At 39.4% G+C, this 21,999-nt stretch overlaps 1 protein-coding gene across 8 annotated transcripts in view; it reads right to left on the bottom strand.

Annotated features, from left to right (window-relative positions):
- The window catches only part of CACNB2 (calcium voltage-gated channel auxiliary subunit beta 2), a 1,902,347-nt gene that overhangs the window by 964,136 nt on the left and 916,212 nt on the right, over positions 1-21,999 (bottom strand). The gene's annotated exons all lie outside the window — the stretch shown is intronic.

Raw genomic sequence — 21,999 nt, 5'->3', positions numbered from 1 at the left:
TTATCCCTTCCTCAACTGCCTTGTCCAAAAAATTGTCAATTTCCACCTTGAATTTACTTGTGGGGTCTAGCTGCATCGGCATATAGTACCTATGGTCAAGCAATTGGTTAAGTGCTTCCTGTTGATATTTGGTCCAATCTTAGACCACAACAGCTCCCAGTTTGTCTGCCGGTAAAATTCCAATGTTATTAGATATGAGTTCATCAATACATTGCCTTTCTGCCCTAGTGCTATCTCTCATCACATGATCTTTGCCAAGATGCATATGTAAATCCTTTAACACTCTACTCTGAAAAGCTGAAACCACCAGAGCCATAGGTGGTTTGAAGGTGGAATCACGAAACCGAAATGGCCTAACATCTTCATTATTATAACCACCCTGAAAAAACAAACGTAAATTAAGTAAACGGCAGAAATCAGCCACATCTTGCGCAAAATTTTGTTCAAGCACAAAAGCACTGGGTACAAAACTCAAACCTTTATTAAGAATTTTTATTTGTAAATTCGACAGCACTATTGAGGATATATTGTGTACATTGTTACTGCAACTTATCTCTGAACTATCGTCTTCAAGATGCCCTCTAAATCTGGAGTGATCTTTGTGCTTCTATTTGTATTAGTATTCATTTTACTCAGTATAATTGGGTATCCTTGTAAGAGCCTTAGAGTAGCTGGCTTTGGAGTGTCCTGGTGGCAGTGTCTACCTTAGAGTCTGGGCAGAGGGCACAACTAGTAAATCAGTGCCAGCCTTTCCCAGGTGTGTGTGTCTGTGTGAAAATCAAATCTGTGTGTGTGTGTATCAGGTAGTTGGAGCAGGGTCATAGATTTGTCAGAATTCTTGGTCCTTCCTGGAAATTATTAATGGGGTAGTTTTTGACGCAAATGTTTACTACATCTTATTTGTGTATTATACCTGTTGTAATGTTTTTGTACAACTAGATGCCGGAGCTTTTCTCCCTGGGCCTCCGCTGAAAATGGACCTGGTCCAGTCAGAATTTCCTGGTTAACAAATGTAAAATAAAATAAAATAAATTTTTCTTGATCAAAGGGAGTTGTACTGGATTTTACGTTTGAGAGCAGTAGATTGGCCTGGGTTGAATGAGATGGCATCCACTAGATGTATTTTAAAACTGAAAGCAGAACGTAGATAAACAAAACAGATATTGTTGTTAGTTATTTACTTTTTTCTATTTGAATTGCTTATAATAAGTTTTTTTTATGTATGTCACTATATGTATTTTAGAGTAATTGTATATGTTTCTCTTTAAATGTGCAATGAGATGCTGATGTCATCTGGCTTCATTTATTTAAAGTTCATTTGTGTTTATACTTTTATCTGATGAGGTCTTGTCATTGTCTGAGACGAAAGTGCTAAGAATAAATTTTGGCGACCGAGCCCTTGCTGCTGTGTGGCTTTTTCTGTTATACAACCAGACATCTCAAGCATCCACTTAAAACAGCATGTTTACAAAACAGCACTCAACCTTTCCAAGTTTAACCCAGAAATGATCATTACTAACCTATCATCTATTAACTGGAACTTCCTAAAAGTCCTTCCCTTAGATGATGCTGTAAATGGAATTCGATATAACTTTCCTGAGCAGCCTAAATAGTATTGAACCTTCTAGAGGAAGAGACTGAAAACAAATAAGGTACTTGGGCTATCCATAAAGAGCAGAATGCTAATGCAGGATAGAGAAAAAGCATCGAAGGAATGACAGAAATATAACTCATCTCAATATCTTGAAAACGTCAGTATGCTTTGCAATTATACTAAAAGGCAAATAAAGATAGAAAACTATACTATAACAACTTTCAGAATAATGGTAAACACAACCCTAAAAAATTTTGGTCAGCCATTAAAAAAATCTTGAATCCCAGCTAAAAATTCAACCATAATCCCCCTTCCCAATCATCACCCAAAACCACAATATAGTTCAACTCTTACTTCATAGACACAATAACATCTCTAACCAGAATTCCCCAACATCTAATCCTAACACTGTCCAACAGCCATGTATCACCACATCCACTTTCTCCTTCAAACCTGTGCCCACTTCATATACAAAACTACACACACAAACTCAAATCAAGCACTACTTCACTTGCTGAACTTCCAAGCTAATACCTTAAAATAGCCAATAACATTGCCTATCCTGTCGCAATCCTCATAAATAGATCAATCCAGGAATCCCACATTCCCACTCTCTGGAAAAAGTCACACATTATCCCTCTGCACAAAAGAGGAAATTCAGCAGACATTAATAACATAGACCTATAGCAATATTATTCCCTATCTCCAAAATACTTGAAAAGGTATTCAAATACAATTGCTAAACTAACTCCTGCTGGAAGAATTCCTATCCCCACACAACATGGCTTCTGTCCTTCCCATAGTACTAACACTATTCAACCTACATAGATACTAACAATAAAACTATAGAGAATGGCAAATTAGTCACCTCCTTATTTCTAGACTTGTCAAAAGCCTTCAACACAGTTTGTCACATCAAACTTCTACTTGAAATGTTCACTTTAGGTCACTCTTAGCCCAACCTTCTATGGTTCAAAAGCTACGTTTTCAATAGATGTCTGTCAGTAAAATGGCACACCACCCTCTCTCCATACCTCCCAGTCACCACCGGTGTACCACAAATCTCTATCCTTGGTGCTCTCCTCTTTAACATTTTCACCAACACCCTCCACACATCCATACAACAGACCTCCGTAATACAGTATGCAGATGACTCCACACACATTTGCACATCTGACAACATGGCACACCTACAAAGAATTACTCAGTTTTAACAGCCACTGAAACATGTGTTTGTATCTTACAACTCTTGCTCAACCTTAAAAAATGTCCTACTTTTTCCCAAGCCCATCTTGCATGAAACAAAATTTAAAGCCCTCTCACTTGCTAATACAACCACTGAAGTCACTTCTCACAGCAAATTATTAGGGATGATTGCGGATGATCATCTTGATTTCAACCTACATATACAAAATTGTATAAGAAAAACTTATCAAAAACTACAGATGCTTTACAGAGCCAAACATTCTCTCAACAGTGTAACTTAAACTACACTTGCCACTGATTATCTCCTTCTCACACTTTATGGAGCTCCCATCATTACTAACCTCCAGGCATCACAAAAATCTAAACTTGAACAATGCTGTAACATAGTTGCTAAATTTGCAGCAAGTACCCCTTTCAGAACATCTATTAATTTCTCTCCTTTGGTCCTCTCTCTAAATATACAATAAGCTTGCTTCTCTCATTTCATTTTTCACTTCCTGTTTGTATTACACTAGCTTACCTTTAATTTCTCTGTAAACTTGCTAAAACTTCTCTAAATATTAAATCAGTGTCCTAGAACTTGTATCTATTCTTAGCAAATGTTTTCATATCATGTCTAACATGGTAAAGTTATTTTAACTGTAGACTTATTTTGTATAATTTTTGAAGGTTTTTAAAATTATTATTCTTAAAATATTGTAATACTTTGAAGATTTTCTCTGTGGGCCTCTACTGAAAATGGGATCCTACTCAGTCAGACTTTCCAGGTAATCAAATGTCAATAAAATAAATAAAATTACTAATGAATCCTAATTTTTCAGGATTACTTAACAAATTTCCTAGTATTAGTAACAGACATCTCCTGAATCTATATTAATGTCTTCTTCTAAATGTTGTGTTGGCAGCATCGATAAGCAAGCATCACTCAAGTATGCTAAACATGTCCTGTGCTTAATAGGTTCATAGGTGTTTACTAGGCTAACGACCACAAGGGCTTTTTTAAGCCTAGCCATCCATCTCAAATCTCTGACAAGTTCTGATACCCTTGATAATTGTAAGCATGGGCCTGGGAGATGAACCATTTACAGGTTACCTGTGTCCGTTAGAGTAAGAGGTGCCAAACTAGGGATGAATTTCCAGTTTCTCATCCAAATGTCCAAGTTCCACTTGAATTGGGTTAGGGAGGAATTCTGCTTTACATGGATGTGGAGCCTGTTCCATATACAGGGTAGACTCTGGGATACATACCTGTCTCTCCAGTAAGTTCTATTTATATCACAGGCAAGGTTTAAATCTTTAGAATGGGTAATTCTAGTGCTGTTTGTTTTGTGGATAAGCAGGAGGTCCATCAGATTGGGGTCTGACAATGCCCTGTATGCCAGGCATAGATCCCCCCTCAAAAGCCCATAGGAGACAGAATACTGGGATAGAGCCTTGAGGCGGTCTGCATAGGACATTTTATTTACGCCCTGTATTCTTTTAGTGAGGAACCTCTGTGGGTGTTCCAATTGTTGGATATGCCTGGTTAGGTACATAACAAAGGGGGCACTGTGCTCAATGACAGGTCTGATGAATGCCACATACAGTGGAACAATGACTTCCTTGGACTGGATGCCATACCTTTGTTTATAAGGTGCACAACATATAATTATTTCCTCACCACTGTAGACACATGATGGTCAAAGGCTAGATTACTATTTGTGAGTATCCCCAAGTCCCTGACTACCGGTTCAACTCTAAGGGGTGTGTTGCCAATATGATAGTTACCAGGGATGGATGACTTCCCAAAGGATACTGTTATGCATTTCTTGGCATTTAGTTTTAGTCCATGGCTCTGATACCAGTTGTTTGTCTGTGCCAGCCTCCTCCTGGAGAACATTTGTGTGAATGTGACATTCAATGACAGCTCCTAATTTGTAATCATATGCAAATTTAGTAAGTCAGAGACCACTGACACTGGCTTTGACTTCCGAGAAGTAAATTCAAAAAAAGGAGCAGTCCAAGGACTGATCCTTGAGGGACTCCACCTGAGTGGGGTATTGTGTCAAATGCCTTGGCTAGGTCAAGGCAGGCAGTGTGAATGATACTGATGTCATCCATTGCTTTGGTGACCTTCTCAAAGAAGTCCACCAGGTTGAGTAGGCATAATCTGCCCTTGGCAAAACCAGACTGGGTTGGGTCCTGTGTCTGGAGGTTCTATATCTCTATTGATCATCTCCATGATAATTCTTTCCATGGCGTTACATATAAGACTAGTGAAGCATACTTATGTAGTTTCCAGGGTCTGTAGATGGCCCACCTTTGTGCAGAGGGATGACTGTTGCTTTTCTCCATTCATAAGGCACAAGGCCTGTTTGGAAGCTACAGTTAAACAGTAATTCCAGAGGCCCTGATAGGTCATGTTTCATGCTATTTAGAAGGCATCCTGTGATATTGTCTGGGCCCTTTGATGCAGTGTTCTTGGTCTTAGAGAGAGCATTAAGGACCTATTCCCCAATAATAGTAGGGGGAGTTCTATTTGATGACATTTCTTGAGGAAAGGTTGAGGGGGAGAGAGAGGGATAAAGTTGGAGCTGAATTTATCAGCCAGGGGGTTTGCTATATCTTCTGGCTCAGTATAGGTGGCTCCACTTCACTGAGCTCTGCACACAACTGTGCATTGCCTTTCAGATTGCAGACATAACTAAATAATGCTTTGTGGTTGTCCATGGCCTGGGAGGCCAAACTTACCTCAAATTTGGCTTTGGAAGACTTCATTTGTTCTCTGAGTTATTTGTTTGGTTTGATGAGAGTGCTTTTACCCTGCTAGGTGCTGCACCTCCTAATTTTTGCCATGATTTTCTTCCTCCTGTTGTACAGCTTATTGACTTTGTGATTTCACCAGGGTGGCATGTTTTTTGAGTTAGTTCTGTATTTCTTCCTAGTGGGTACAGCTGCCTCTATGCAGCTAACATGACTGTAACTAGGGATTTCATCTGTTCAGTTGCTGTATGACACTTGCCATGTCCTATTTGCAAGCCATGCAGCTATCCATCTTATCAAGAGTACTTCAATACCTAGTTGTTAATTTATTGATAACTTAAGGGTTTTGTGTATGACCCTTTCAAATGCTGAAGTAAAAGCTACATAAATTACATCACAGCACACGTTTTCATTCATAGCTGTTATTATATTGTTATAGATTATAGAACATCATGTTACAGGTGGTAATGGATCTTTCAACATATGTATGCTGATTTCAAGTCCCAACCTATCCAGTTCTGTCAATATCTAAATCCAATATTATCTTATCCATTATTTTTCCACAACATGAAAGTAGACTTAAGGGTCTATATTACTCTGGGTTTGTCCTACTCCCCCTTTCCATTAAAGGGAGGCTTAATAAGCACATCTCTCCAATCTTGAGGAATCTCCCCATATTTATATGACCTAGTGAATAATAGATATAATGGTACTGTAAGTTCTTGCTGAAGTGTTCTCAGGTCATTGTTACTAATTCCGTCTCCTCCCTCTGCTTTGTTTGGATCCAGTTTGTACAGTTCTTTTTCAATATAATCTAATTTGATTCCAGTATCCGGACTTATCTGAATGTCAGTCAGACAACTTATCACCCTTTTTGTGGAGCCAAACTGTTCTGCATAAGATTTTGTAAATATATTTATAATCTGTTGTGTCTGAGAATAAATTTTAGAATCTGCACACAGTTTATCAATTTGTGTGTCTTTACTCCTTCCATATCTTATGTAGCTATAAAAAGGTTTCCTATTATGTTCAAAATCCTTATATAAATTATCTTCAGAGTTTTCTTGATCTTGTCTCACACTATGCTAATCTGTTTGTCCAGTTTATTTCAGTTTGCAAAGCTGTAGTTCGACCTCTCTTCCGTTTCTTATATTTTTTGTCTCTCACCTTATTCAGATAGCTTGCTCTTATGGAAATATATCCCTCTGATGTCGTATGCCTAGATCCTGATGTTAAACATTTTTTTTTATTTTTTGCACTCAAACATTTCTTTTTCAAAACTTTCCACATTCCATCTGCAGTTTTTCCATGGAACACCTCATTCCAGTTAGTTTTACATAGTGACTATTTTGCTTCCATATAATCTATAATTAACCTTCTGTGTGTGCATTGGTTTAGATTTCAGTTTGGCAGAATTATCTAGCAACAAATTAACCTTTACAACCCCATGATCACTGCACATCAATGGTGGTAAAACTTGACTTGAAGTTACAGTAATTTCTTTGGGAACACAAACAATGTCTAGTATGTTCCATCCCCTGGTAGTTTTTTTACAATCTGAAGCAATTTTTATTCCTGAATATATGCCATGAATAATTTCCTTACTAACATTGTTGAATCAATATTATTACAGTCTGTTTCTGGTAAGTTTAATTCCCCAGCTAATATTATTGTTCCCTCCTGTGTTTCATGCAAGGAATGTATGAATTCCTCTAGGTCATCTGCACTTGACTTTGGTGGTCTATCTTCTTCTTCTTTCGGCTTTTCCCAGTTAGTGGTCGCCAAAGTGGAACAACTGTCTGCTCATGATTGGCAGTGGAGTTTTACGGTGTCGAGTTGCCACCCTGGTGCCCAACCTTCCACAAAAGGCACACACTCACACCTAGGGCCAATTTAGAGTGTCCAATCCACCTACAGCATGTCTTTGGGATGTGGGAGGAAACCGGAGAACCCGGAGGAAACCCACGAGACCACAGGGAGGACATGCAGACTCCACACAGAAGGCACCCCAGCCGAGGATCGAACCAGAGAACCTCTTGCTGTGAGGCAACAACGCTAACCACTGCACCACCGTGGCTGCCTGACTTTGGTGGTCTATACACTCCAATAATTGTTATATGTTCCAGGGTTATCTTTATTGTCACAGTTACATGGTCTATAGTATTGGTATTATCATTGAACATGTAATAATCACAAGTCTCACAGTTATCTTTAATCCCTATCATAACACCTCCACCTGATTTTTTGTTACAATGTCTGTTATAGTAAAAACATTTATAGTCTGACAGAACAGGTTTCCAGTCATTATTCTTTAACCATGTTTCACAAACAATATCATCAATCTTGTGGGGATTAAGCAAATTTTCCAATAAAAAAACTTTATTATTAATGCTCTAGGCATTAACAATAATCAGAGATGCATTAAATTTTGCTATCTGTGAACTGTTAAATTTTCGACCTGACAAAAATCCTTTGTCAAATACTGCAAAATATCTGCTGCAAAAATTCTCTTCCCTGATCTTGACAAATGCACACCATCCTGTCTAAACACGTGTGCCCAAAACTATGCTTGGATGCTCTACACATTTCCATTTTTTAAAATAGGACATTTTTCCATGTAGATATTTACCCCCAAAAATCTTTTCATTCACAGTGACCTTCTATAGGTGATTTGTGAAAAATATGTCCTAACACCAGTACCAGCTATACTATCTAAGAGGGTTGTCAGTTCCTTACTAAGAGTCAGAGATTCCTTGCGGGTGGCATCATTTGTACCAACATGAATAAAAACAGATCCATACTTCCTTACATTAAGGCATTCTAAGGTTTGTCTCACATCTTCTATTTTTGCTCCTGGCAACCATAACACTATTTGATGTTCATTATCATCTCTGCAAATATAAGTATCAGTTCCTCTAATAATTTAATCTACAATTGCAACAATATCTTTGCTGGCCAGCTCTGAAGAGTCTTCAGGTTCTAATACAGTAAAACCTGCTCTGTCAATTGTTACAAAAGCTAGAACTTCATCACCATTACTCTTATTAATCCCACTGTTTTCACTGTGTATTAAATTCTTACCCAGTTGGCATTGTAAATCCACAGTTTGAGCCATGTAGTCAACATCTGTCTTTCGCTTTTTTTTTCTTACAGTAATGTTCTTCAACCTTCCACGTTCAGATTTGATTTCCTCCTTTTCACCTGCCCCTTGCCTCTTTTTTCTGCCTTCTCTGTTGGAAAAAAATTATGCCTTTTTCTGTAGACTGAAGGTTTTCTGATATACAAATATCATCATACCGTGTAACCTAGTGTGTTACATAACAAAGCAGTGCCCTTTTTACTACGTATTCTCTTTCCTTTACAGTCATTAATCGGTTTATTTTTCTTCCTTATTTGTTGTGAACTTCTTCCTTTCTTTCTTTTTCTGTGGTATTTATACTACTAGGGGAAATTTGGCCAAGGCATCAGGGAGATTCCCCTATCCTTTTCAGTTGGCTGGTGTGAGATCTATTACCTTCTCCTGAGCTACCACCAACTTAGGTAGATGGAGACCTTCACATCTCATCTGAAGGAAAGCAAACTTGGGAGTACAGCACCTTCCTTATGCTGTACTGCAGTCTTAGCACTGGAAAATAATCCCTGTACCTGGCATGGGAATAGAACCCATAGCATTCTGATCTTCCAGCACTAAAGGATTGTCTGCTACCTGTTGCACCACTGACAGATGTAAAACTAACTAATTTTGCATGAGTACAACTTTGCAGCAATTCAAAAGGAAGACTGTAGAAGAATTTCTTCTTTCAGAATGCCTTGTTTAACCATCAGGTTTACAGAGAGGTTTTGTTTCCTTTTGTCTGCATTCATCATCTAGCCTTCAATGTCCTTGCACATAAAATTTACTTTGGGCTCAGTAGGAAAGAATATACATTTGTTGGTTGGCTGTAGACATTTTTGTTAAGTTTAAGCAGCTTGATGTCCAATTAACTTAGCTATAATACTGGTTTTGAAAATCTGTCCACATGTGCAATGAAATATACATATTTTTTTTAATTTCTGCACAAGGTAGGCCATGGTCAGTATTTGTTGTTATTGATACTACATGGATATGTGACTGTAGAGTTAATTTGTTAATTGTTCACCAAAGGGGCTGTTAGTCATGGCTATAGTTTAACACAGTAACCTACCTGATCAGTTACTGAAGGCAAACTGCTCTGTAAGTCAACGTCCACAAGGAAATCTTCAGAACATACTGCCATAGTATCATACTGTAGCCTATGCTCACATTTTCAAATCTGCAACACTTATAGACACAGCATCTTGCAAAACATGAAAACTTTAAACAAGCTCTTTCATACATTAAGAATAAAATCAAAAATTACATGTTCTGAGAAATTCTGAAGGTTGATACCCTCTATACATTTTCTGACTTGAGTGTATTGTAACTCCATAGAAACGTACACTGTTCATACCTGTCAATTTTTTAACACGAGAAATCTGAACAAAGCCTAAAAATAATGGGGGGAACAAAGGTTTACAAATAGGGACTATTCTTATAAATTTAGAAAGTTGCTAGAATAACAGGATTTATGTTAGCATGCATTTTTCGGAAGGATATGAAGTCAAACTCAAATATGTATCATAATGTGGTTATTATTTAATGACTTCAGTCCCTCGTGTTTTGCCAGAAAGCCAAAGACTTTATGAGGAAAATACCAAATATTTGCAGCAAAGATCTAGGCATTCTATGAAAATCTGTACAGTTGAGAGGTATGACACTGTTACTCTTAGGAAAATATCATAAGTCTGACTTCAACAGTGATATTTAATGAACATTCAAATTTCCACTTTAATAATGCAAGAACAAAAATGCTTGAATTCCTCAATATACCACAAAACAGTTCTAAATAGCAAAAAAGATTACAAACAAGCAAGCAAAACCACAAACTCCGTAGGGAAATGGACAGGTCAGCAGCATTACACAGAAAATGAACTAGCTTTCTAAATTATCCAAAAAAATAAATTAGCTAAACACTATTACTGTGTCCATTAAAACCACAGACACTCACTTAAGTTTAGCAAATCATTAAAGATCAAGCATCTTTGGCAACTTTTCAACGCAAGGATTTTGATGCTGACAACAGTAAGGGGAAAGGGCAAATTTTAGCATCTACTACCATTTGAACAATGCAAGTAAAACAGTAAATCAATAGGAAGAATTCTGAAACTTGCTTCATTTTGAGTATGCAATGGCTGCTTAATTCATTCATTTACTGACTGACTGACATGGTGGATAGACTTACTTGTCAGACTGTTTTATACGATTACAAGTTCAGCCTGACAGTACATATCAAATCAACTAACGAAGATGTAGCTGCAGTTTTACTTGTTTAGACTGAAGATAAGCACACATTTTAATGTAGATCTAAGTGCAAAAAATGTGAAAGCGACAATTAATTACATGCATCGATTACCACTAGAGGAAGTTACTAAGAAGTTTTTTTTTCCAAACCTAGTAAAACAAAACACAGTATTGCAGCAGGAAGCACGGCACACATAAAATGCCCACCAAAACTCGTAGATAGATGAAATACTTTTAATAAAATACTTGCAAGTCAGTTAGCACTTTCACCAAGTAAACATTGGCTTCATCAGACCGTAATGATAATAAAACCCACAGCCATACACTTTACATAGTCATATGATCAATTAAAACAATTCAAATTCACCAGTAACATATTCTACATCAGTATTCATTTACATATATCAATTGTTTTTCAGGTGGCATCATATATTAAAGGAGAAACTCCCTTTTCAATGTATATGCTACAGTCAAAAAGTTACATCTAAACATGGTGCCTTATAAATTGAACCAAGCCGACTGGCAAAACATATTCTATCTCAATAGTCCCCTCTTATCAACTAACAGTTTAATTGAAACCGTACTATTTAAACTTGATCCTTTGTCAGCTCTGACTATAAGTGAAACACAGTACTCAGAGGACAGTTCATTACTGATGAAGGCACCTAAATTTCTGATGACAGTATCACTTTTAAGGAAGGTGTCCTTAATATTGCATGTATTAGGGAAATATACTTCCCAAATAAAACCACACTACATTTTGTTTAGCATTAAGCTTGATCCTACTCCAGTACACCAGGGGTTAGCCTGTTAAAGCCCTTATTGGATTAAGTCAGCATAGCAAAGGGTGCACATAAAAGTACCCAGTTTGCAGTTATCAGCAAAGGTAGACAGAAGTATCCCTCTAACTTCTGCTTTGATGAAAAATAGACGCTAAAAAGATGGGGACCAGGACAGAGCCATGATAGACGCCACTAGTAGCACTCTTTTACATGCAAGAGTTACCTCCTACCCTTACTGTCTGAACCTGTTGACAAGTAAATTGGCTACAAAGCAGGTGATTCAGAAGTTATTGTTGAGTTGGGCGAAGGATGTTGTTTGAGCTTGGTGATAATACCTACTAATGGAATTGTATCAAAGGTTGTTTAGCTAAGCTAAGGTAGGCAGGACGGACAGAATGGGCCATGCCTAGGACCCCTGTGACTCTATTAAAGAACTCAATATCATCAAAGAAATTTTGAATGAGGGAGTTACAATTCGGTATGTCTTGTTTATTAACTAAGCTATGATATGCCCCATGACTTTACCCATGATACTAGTGAGACTTACAGACTTGTAATTATCTGAATCTGTGGAGGGACCTCTCTTATTTAATGGTACCATTATGGCAGCTCTGCAAAATGTCTGGTATGTTAACTACTGGGCAGGCTAAGGTTAAATAACAGCAGAAATGGGTGAACAAAGTTATATTTGGCATTCATTAGCAGACAGCCAGGAACATAATCTGTGAGGCTTTAAGTGAGGCTTGTAGGATGGGGCACTGCAGTAAGCTGGAAAGAATGAAGCAAAAGGGGAAATATATATATATATATATATATATATGTATAAATGTATGTATGTATATATATATATATATATATATATATATATATATATATGTGTGTGTGTGTGTGTGTGTGTAAAAAGAATTCTGCTTCCACGGACCCAGACAATCTCCTTCTAAGGCTGAAGCCAGGACAGAACTTAAGGGTGTCCTCGGGTGGTCATGTCACTGACTGCTTTACCAGAGGATTTTTCATTTATTGTCTACCCACTGGTCCCGCTACCTGCATTGGTTTGTTTTACATCCAAGGGCGACTTGGCTCTATGGACCATGCCTCTTGTCAGGGAATGCTTAGATGAACATCCTCTCCCCTGGCATGGGTACACCCATCCTTTTTTTTGCCAGCACTCAGACACCTGAACCGCTACTCAAACCATGGTCATAGTTATAACTTCATTCCTCTATGCCATGGTGCTGGCTTATGGAAGCAGAATTCTTAGCCTACAACAGTGCATATAGGATATCTTTAGAGAAATGTACAGTACTGTGGGTAATGGGCACTGTAGGATGAGTGAGTGAGTGAAATTAGACCTGAATCTATTTGCTAAGATGTTGGGTACAGTATCAGCATCAAAATAATGGATCCATTAAATGCAAGCTCTAAGCACCACTAGCTGCTACACCTCTTTCTTGATATTTTGTGTGACTGTCTTCAGTGGAGCTTTACAGTTTTTAATGGAGTGTGTGAGGTTTTTGTTAACCTAGTTTAGATCCCTATTGTGGTCAAGGAAGGATGATTTTTTTACATGGCAAATAGACTTTTCCTCTGGTTATACAATCAGTTAATGTGAGAGTTCTACAATAGGTCATAGGTATTTACTAGAATAATGACCTTCAGGGGCTTTAGAAACCTATCCATGCAACCCAACCCAATTGTGTCCCCATGCACCTTGGGTGTCTATTAGGAGGAGTACGTTAACTAAGGACTTTGTTGGGGTTAAGCTACTTAGGTAATATTTAACTCATTGTCTACCACTGTCCATTAGATAAATGGAGGCCAGACTCAGAATGAACTTACAACTTACAATTTCCAATCCAATGATCAAGGTTGCATTTGAACAGGTTGAGGGAGGAACTCTGCCAGTAACATAAACAGGCCATGCTGGTGAAACTGACATGTGACTCAAAGGACACCTGTGCTATGGAATAGGCTCCCCGTCTATGTAAAGCAAAGTTTAAGTCCTTGGATCTAGTGTTTCTAGTACTGTTTGTTTTGTGTATGTGCAAAAGATTAATCAGGGCTGGATTTAAGGATGTCTTATATACCAGGCACAGACTGCCTCTCAGTAACCTGTAGGAGACTGAGTATAGAGATAGGGCCTTAAGGGGATCTGTGCAGGACAGTGTGTTAATACCCTAGGTTCTGCTGGTGAAGAACCTCTGTGGGCATTCCAACATGCTGTAGGGGATTGTACTCAATGATGGGACTGATAAGGGCAGAGTAAAGCAGTACAATAACTTTCTTGGACCTGGATGCCATACTCTTACTTATAAGTTGACCAACATAGAATGACTTTATTACTATCCTGGCTATGTGTTGTTTGAAGGCCACATTACTTGCCTACATATGTTCCTAGATCTGTAACTACCAGGTCAACTCTTAGGCATGTTTTTCTGATGGAGTAACTGGCTTGTCTGGATATTTTGACAAAGGGCATTATAATGTACTTCCTGGCACTGAGTTTTAAACCGTCGTTTTGGCACCAGTCATTTGTTTGTGTTAGGCCCTCATGAAGGATGCTAGTTTTGTGGGGGGAACCTATGATATATCCCAGTTTACAGTTATCTGCAATCTTGGTGAGCCAGAAGCCATTGACATTAGCTTTATCTTCTATGAAGTAAATGCCAAACAGGAGCAGGCCAAGCACGGATCTCTTATGTACTCCTCTGGTAACCAGTCTCTTGGTGGAGATGGACTCTCAAATCCTGACTTACTGAGTTCTATCTGTGAGCCGGCCATCAAGCCAGTGAGTTACGTAGGGATTTATGCCTCGTTCAGTGAGTTTGTCAACAGTACCTGAGTTGCGGGCTGTATCAATCACCTTAGCCAGGTCAAGGTAGGCAGTATGTACCCATCATGCGTTGTCTTGCTGATGTCTTAAAGAATTCAACCAGATTAAGTAGGCAAGACCTTCCCTTGACAAGGCCAAACTAGGATGGGTCCGGTGTCTGGAGGTTTGACAATGTCATTGTTGATCATTTCCATGATAATTCATTCCATGGAATTTCATATTAGCTGATGGATCTGTAGTTTCCAGGGTCAGATGATGGACCACCCTTGAGAAAAGGGATGACAGTTATGGTCCTCAATTCACTTGGCATGTAACCTGTTTTGAGGCTGTAGTTGAAAAGTGCCTCAAGTGGTCCTGAAAGATCTTGTTTTAAACTATTTCGGAAGCAACCCAGAATACTGTCAGGGCCACTAAGACAGTGCTTTTTTTGCTGCCAAGACCTGCTCTCTCATAATAGTTGGGGGTGGTATGCTAGAAGAGATTTCATAGGGGGAGTGGGATTGAAATTTGAGTTGAATTTGTCAGCCAGAAGATTAACTATGTCTCTCTGCTCAGTGAAGGTGCTGCCATTTGCCACCAGTTCAGCACACTGCTGTGTGTTACTTTTAAGGTTTCAGACATAGCTGAAGAAACCCTTGTGGTTGTCCTTAACCTGACAGGATATACTGATCTCATAGTTGGCCTTGTTTGACTTAATTAATCATTTTAGTTCTTTGTTTAATCACTGAGCTCTTGTCTTTATGGTAGTAGCTCTTTCTGATTTTGGATATGATATTTTTTTCCTTTTGTTATATACCCTATTAAGGTTTCCACCACTGTGGTTTCTTGTGATGATTTTTATGGGCTTACTCCTGGTAGGTAGAACAGCCTTTATGCAACCACTAAAATGTTTGTACAGGTTTTCTGTGAACAATTCTGCATAGGTTGCAGTGATCTTGGTGTTTGGGGGCATTGGATTTTGACAAACTGTCACTTAGTAGGATGCAGTTTGCTTTAGAACAGTTCCTAACTGTTACAGATTGAATTGGGTTTGCCAACCTGATTTTTATTTATTTCCAATTTTCTCATTAAATTTGAGGAATATAGGAACTGATGGCTCTAGGCAGTTTTTTAGATGAGAGTTGAAATCAGGGCAAGTATATATTTCATCTAATTATCCAATCTGTTCATGCAAGAGTTCTACAAAAAGGGTTTATTTCTGAATTTCTCATTATGTTTTATGTATATACAAATAGGTGACTTTTAGATCAGGTACGAATCAGAATTATTTGAAGTGTCATTTGTACGTATTTCAATGGGACCTTTTAAATTTACATCATTAGAATAAGAGGCCTGTTTTGAAGTATTCCATTAATGTGGGGTTCATAGGTGGAATGGTGGTAACTTTAAAGGAGAACATAACAGCCCAATGAATGGACCTTACCAAGGAGAAGAAGAAACTTGGATGGAGGCAAACATGGCAATATTAGTAAAGATGATCTCAAGAAAATCTCTGTCTCTAATGGAAAGGTAAAAAATTTTATCTGGAGAAGAGGCATTCACAAAATGTAAGAATAGTTGTTCATATTATTGGTTTGCCACTATACAGGTAGCTGAAGTCACCTAATATGATCAGCAGGAGATGTGGTAGGGATTTAACTCATAAGACCGATGTAGTTGGCTTTGTGTAGAGTGGCCAGGGCCTCATTAAATTCTAGTTTGCTATAATGTGGAAGGATGGCCCTAGCAAAACCAGATCTAGCTCTGGAGATTCCATCCAACTTGTAGTGCTTGGTAAAAGTATGCAGAAGTCCAGGTAGTTGCCTCAAGGACAGAGTTCATATCCAAACCCTTAGAAAAGCACGAGAAGAAGCCACAGCCTTTACAGAAGAAAAAAGGCTCTTACCATGAAAAGAATAACACAAGAAAATAGATCCAAGAAGAAATAGTTTGCTTAGATACAACTAACCTTAGTGACCTAGGATGAAAAGAAACAAACTGACAGATTTTCTAATAGATTTAGTCTTAGTCAAATAAAATTTGAGTTGTCTATGCATATCCAAAGTATACAACACCCTCTCAATGGCAGATTGCGGAGAGGGGAAGAAAGTAGGCAAATGACTAGACTGATTAAATGACAACTCATTAACCACCTTCAGCATAAAAGAAGGATTAGTACGCAAAGACATCCTGTCCTTATGAAATACCAAAAAAGGAGGATACGCCATAAGGGCTTGAAGCTCAGTCACCCATCTGTCAGAAGTTAAGGCTAACAAAAGAACAATCTTCCAAGAGTAATGTTGCAAGGAAGCTGAAGCAGCAGGCTCAAAATGAGCCTGAGTCAATTTCTCCAAAATAAAATGAAGATCCTAGGGAGGAGGAACATGCTTCCTGGAAGGCCTAATATGAAGGATGCCTTTAAGGAACTGTTTAGCTTCAAATCTAGAACATACCTCTCAACCGCTTAGACTAAGAAATCTGGACAAAGCTATAAATAATGTGGGACAAAGGCCGCAAAATAGGGACAATTTTTAAATATTGCTCTTACAAACTTAGAAAGTCGACAGATTAACAGGTTTTGCATTAGCATTAATTTTCTGAAGGGTATAAGGTCTGAAACTCAAATGTCTGTCATTATTTTACTGACTTCAATGTTCAATAATTTGTAAGTAATTTGACAAAATAACACAATTTTAAGAAAAATATTAGGCAAAAATCTGGACATTCTGCAAAATCTTTACAGCTGAGAGGTATGATCTAGAATCCAAAGGATGAGATAAAGGCAGACAAGCAGGGACAGCTGATAAGTGGGCCTTAGCAGAAGAATAAGCCAACCTAGCACTAAGCAATTCACACAAATAACAAAGAACCAAAGGAACATTAACAGAAAGTGGATCCAGGTTAGAGAGAGAAACCAAACAGAAAGCCTCTTCCATTTGGGTAAGTAGGATTTCCTAGTAATGGGTTTCCTGGCCTTCTGCATTACCCTAAGCACATCCTCAGGAAAAAAAAGGTGTCTATGTAGAATCAAAATCCTATCACCCACAGTGTCCATTGAAGAATGGGCAGGTGTGGATAGATGAAAGATCCCTTACCTTGTGTGAGTAGTTCTACCATGTGAAGTAATTTGTGACGACTACCCTTGGCTAAATGCAGAAGAAGAGGAAACCAATGCTGTCTCAGCCAAAATGGAGTCACCCACATTATTTTGGGAGCATCCTGTTGAATGTTGAACAGATCTTTTGGATTCAGGGTTAGGGGAGGAAAAACAAAGACGCATCCCCTTCCAAGAAAAAGAGAGGACATCCACCTTCCACACAAGAGGACCTACTACTCTGGCATAATATACAGAAAACTGTCTGCTCAGAGGGGAGGCAAAAAGACCTACTTGAGGAGTACCAGCACACAATCATGGGACTGAGTTAAGGACCTACTCAGAGTGTCTGTCACAATGTTTTGACCTGAGGGAATGTAAACTGCCTGAAAAGTCATTTGATACTGGTCAGCAAGATTCCATACCAGGAGTGACAAATGGCAAAGAAGATAAGATCTTGCCCCCCCCCCCCAAATTTGTTTACATACCAGATCACTGTGGTATTGTCTGTAAATACCTTAAGGGATCCTGGGGGTTGAAGAGGTGACCACACCCTCTGTGCCTTTAGGGAGCCAAAAGCTGCTCCCCATCCCACGTCTGAAGCATCTCTGAACAGCTCCTGAGAGGGAAGAGAGGGATGAAAATGGAGCCCTAGATTTAGAGACAACTGCTGGATTCACCAATGAAGTTCCTGCTTGAGACAAGGTAAAAGAGGAAATACATATTCTAGAGGGTGTGCATGTTGAAGCCAAACTTACTTCAGAAACCACTGAAACATCCTTATGTGAAGTTTGACCAGAGATGGCATAGGGATGGAGAATGCCATGAATCTCAGAGCTCTCAGAAACTACCTTGTGGTAATGGAGGCCAGAGGAAGAAGAGTTTGAAAGAAGGAAATGAGAATTAAGGCCTTGGGAGGAGGCAGGGATGCCAGCATAGGCAACGTCTGAATCCTGCAACCCAGTAAAACAAGATCCTGAGAAGGAGTTAGAAAAGACTTTCTAGAGTTTATTGTGAACCCCAGGTTCTGAAGAAGGGAAATGGCAAAATGAAGATTTTGCAACAGGATCCCTAGAGAGGATGCCTGAAACAGGAGGTCATCCAAGTAAGGAAATACTTGTATCCCCTGAAGCCTGCAAAAAGCAATCACAGGAGTGAGGCATTTGGTGAATACCCTTGGGGCAGTAGAAAGGCCATATGGCAAAGCACAGAATTGAAAATGCCAGAAACATAGAAATGCAAAACCTTCCTGAAAAGGGGATGGATCACAATATGGGGATAAGCATCCTTGAGATCCAGAGACACCATATGAGCCTGAGGAAGTAAAAAATGGAACAGAGTTTGAAGGGACAACATTCGAAAAGCAAGCACCTTCAGAGAAATGTTTAGATGAGACAGGTCTAAAACTGATCTCCAGATATCCTCTTTTCTGGGCACTAGAAATATCCTGGAGTAAAACCCCCTTCCCTTTTGGAACACAAGCACCTCTAGAATAGAACGCAGATTCAAAAGGTCCTGAAGCATCTCTGGGAAAGAGAGTTGCTCCTGACGAGCCTGAGGAATGCCCATAAAAGGGGAAGGGATTTCCACGCCATGAAATATCCCTGGCGAATAATGGCCTGAACCCAGGAATCCTGAGTAATCTGTAGCCAAACAGGAAGAGAGATAGAGTGGCAAAGAGAATGAGGAACATGGCTGGGAAGAAATGGATAGTCAGACAGCACCTGGTTTATCTGGAAGGGAAGACTTCTGAGTCCCTGAAGTCTGAGTAGCCTTAGCAGGAGGAGTCTGCTTGTCACCCTTTTTGTCCTTAGGAAGAGGGTGAGATTGCTTGAGAGCAAAGGCTGGCTTATTGGGGTAGTTTCTGTGAAATTTAGGAACAGGAGAAACAAACACATGTTTGAGTGCCTGTAAAGCCTTCCCCTTAGCCTGAAGGAATTTAAATAGGAAGCAGCTTCCCCAAACAAGTGTTTATTATCAAGAGGTGCGTCCATCAACTTAGCCTTGATATCATCAGGCAATGGCCGAAGCCAAAGCCAAGAATACTGCCTCATCACTGACTCTACAGCAGCAGCCCTAGATGAAGCATCTGGTGCATCATAACTACACGTGATAGAATGACAACCCGTCTTTGAGGAAGCCCCTACCAGGGACACAGCAGAAGTTTTACTCTCAGAGTCTGGAAGATCAGAAATAACCTGGCAAGCCTGAGACAGGAGAGCCAACGCATACCCAGACATATTAGTCTGATAATTAATTAACAGCCCTAAAAGCCATGATAGCCAAGGTGTAAACCTTCTTTCCTAGCCTTTCCATGGTTCTGCTCTCTTTATCAGAAGGCAGTAACTTGGATGAAGTAAGCAACTGGGAGGGCTTGTCAGAGGCTACAAACACCACAGAGGGGTCAGCAGCAGGACACTTGCACAAAAAGTTACAGTCCTCAGGCACCCTATAAAACCTATCAGGTTTCTTGGGAGCAGGGGACTGAGAATCAGGAGCTTTAGAGGCAGTGGAAAAACACACCCAACAAAGCAGCCAAAACAGGAGGAATAACAGAAGTTTTAGAAATGTTTCAATTGCAGCAACTCCTAGTGCCTCTTATGGATCTCAGAAACTTGAGTATAATCCCATTTAAAAAACTCCATTATCCTGGAGATTGTGACCCCAAAAAAAATCTCTTCAAAGGGAGCATCAGGACTGGTAAATTCCTCTTCCTCTGACCCATAGTCCAATGGAGAGGGAATTTGAGAAGAGCAAACAAGGGATTCCTTATCCAAATCTAGCTCCTCCTCAGAGGAATCCTATTCCCTGGGACTTTTAACTGGATTAGAGGACCAAGGGAGAGCTGGAGCAGAAAGGCCCTGAGGAGGTTTCAGTGCCATCAAACATTATACAAACCCTGAGTGAAGGCCTGCCACTCACTTTGTGGATCCCTAGGGGTAGGAGAAACATGTTTAGATTTTCGCTTTTTTCTTTAATGGGATGTCTACCTTATAAAACTTAGAAGGCTCTGACCCAGCACAGCATTCAGTAATAGCAGTAGGATCCTCTTCTCTGACGAATATCTAAGGAACACCCCTAGGCCCCTCAGAAATGATTAACCGTGGTTCCCCTATAATGTCTTAAACGGACATCTGAAAAGACTCCTTGGACGTGCTTAAAGCTGGATCCCTGCCGACCTCCAATCCAGTCACATCAAAGTAATCTAACAAAGCCAGACACACCTCGAGGAATTCAATCACCTCGGGAGAAACATTCAGTGGAGGCTGGACAGCAGAAGATTCCAGCCTTGGCTTCATAACCTTCTTCTTCCCTGATGGCTGTCACCCTGGATGGGAAGTTCCTGCCATAGTATTTTTGACAAGAAATTTAAGTCACTGATTCGCAAGATACAACTCCAAAGAAGAAAGCCTACTATGTAAAGTTTTAGTTACAAAAGCCTAGATGCATGGATGTGAGAGCCTTAAAGGCAAAACAAACACTGTTCATGGTGGTCTTTATGGGGAATCTGTCTTCCACATTGGCATTTACCCTTCTAGGATGACATGAAAACCCACAAACAACAAAAAGCAAGTAAAAAAGAAACTGCAATGGGGTACTTATCTGCCACGGCTTGGAAACCAGCAACAGAAAGTAGGCATTCAGACCGATGATCAAGAGATGATGTTCAGACTGGTGGAAAAGAAGTTCTTTGGATGATATGTCCGGATGTCACCTTTATGCCCTATGCTATGTGAGGAGTATACATGTAACATACGGTGCACCTTAAAGCAACATAAGGCTTTAGTATATTGGCCGGACATCGGGCTGCCCTAGGCAGGGAATCCCAAATGTAAAGAATACTGCAACAGTGATATGGAAGGACATTCTGTGTGCCTAACTACAGAGTTACTGATAAAAGTTATATACTTACCATAATGACAGATCTACTTTAGCAGTTTCATCTCCATCAGCACTATGACAAATACTATCAGGACAAAGTCACTCCTGCATCTAAAACTTCCCTGCCTTAACTTCTCCTGTCTACCCGCAATGCATTACAGCTTAGGACGCATTTCTAGATCTGTGATAGCTACCCTTCAAGTGTAGGAGAAATCAGGAAATAACATGGCTCCTGAACCCCCTACTATTTATTTTTATTTGTATTTGTTTACTGGGGTAGATCACCGACACGGACTTTTTTCACAAACAGCCTGGGAGCACTGTCCAATTAAGTGACTTCCTCAGAGTCACACAGCTATACAATGGAGGCTGAGGGAAGTAAACCCTGGACCACAGGAAATAGATTGTTACTAGTTCCTTATTACTCTGTGCCAACTGCCATATATAACCTAACAATTAAAGTGGCCAGCAGGCTAAAAGTGGTGAAATAAAGGTGGGGATGATGATGGAGATGAAACTGTCAATGCA

This window comes from Protopterus annectens, chromosome 3.part0 (assembly GCF_019279795.1).
Source record: "Protopterus annectens isolate FY-2018-M chromosome 3.part0, PAN1.0, whole genome shotgun sequence".
NCBI lineage: Eukaryota > Metazoa > Chordata > Ceratodontiformes > Protopteridae > Protopterus > Protopterus annectens.
Note: the sequence above shows the minus strand (reverse complement) of the source record. Positions and strands in the feature narration are given on the sequence as shown.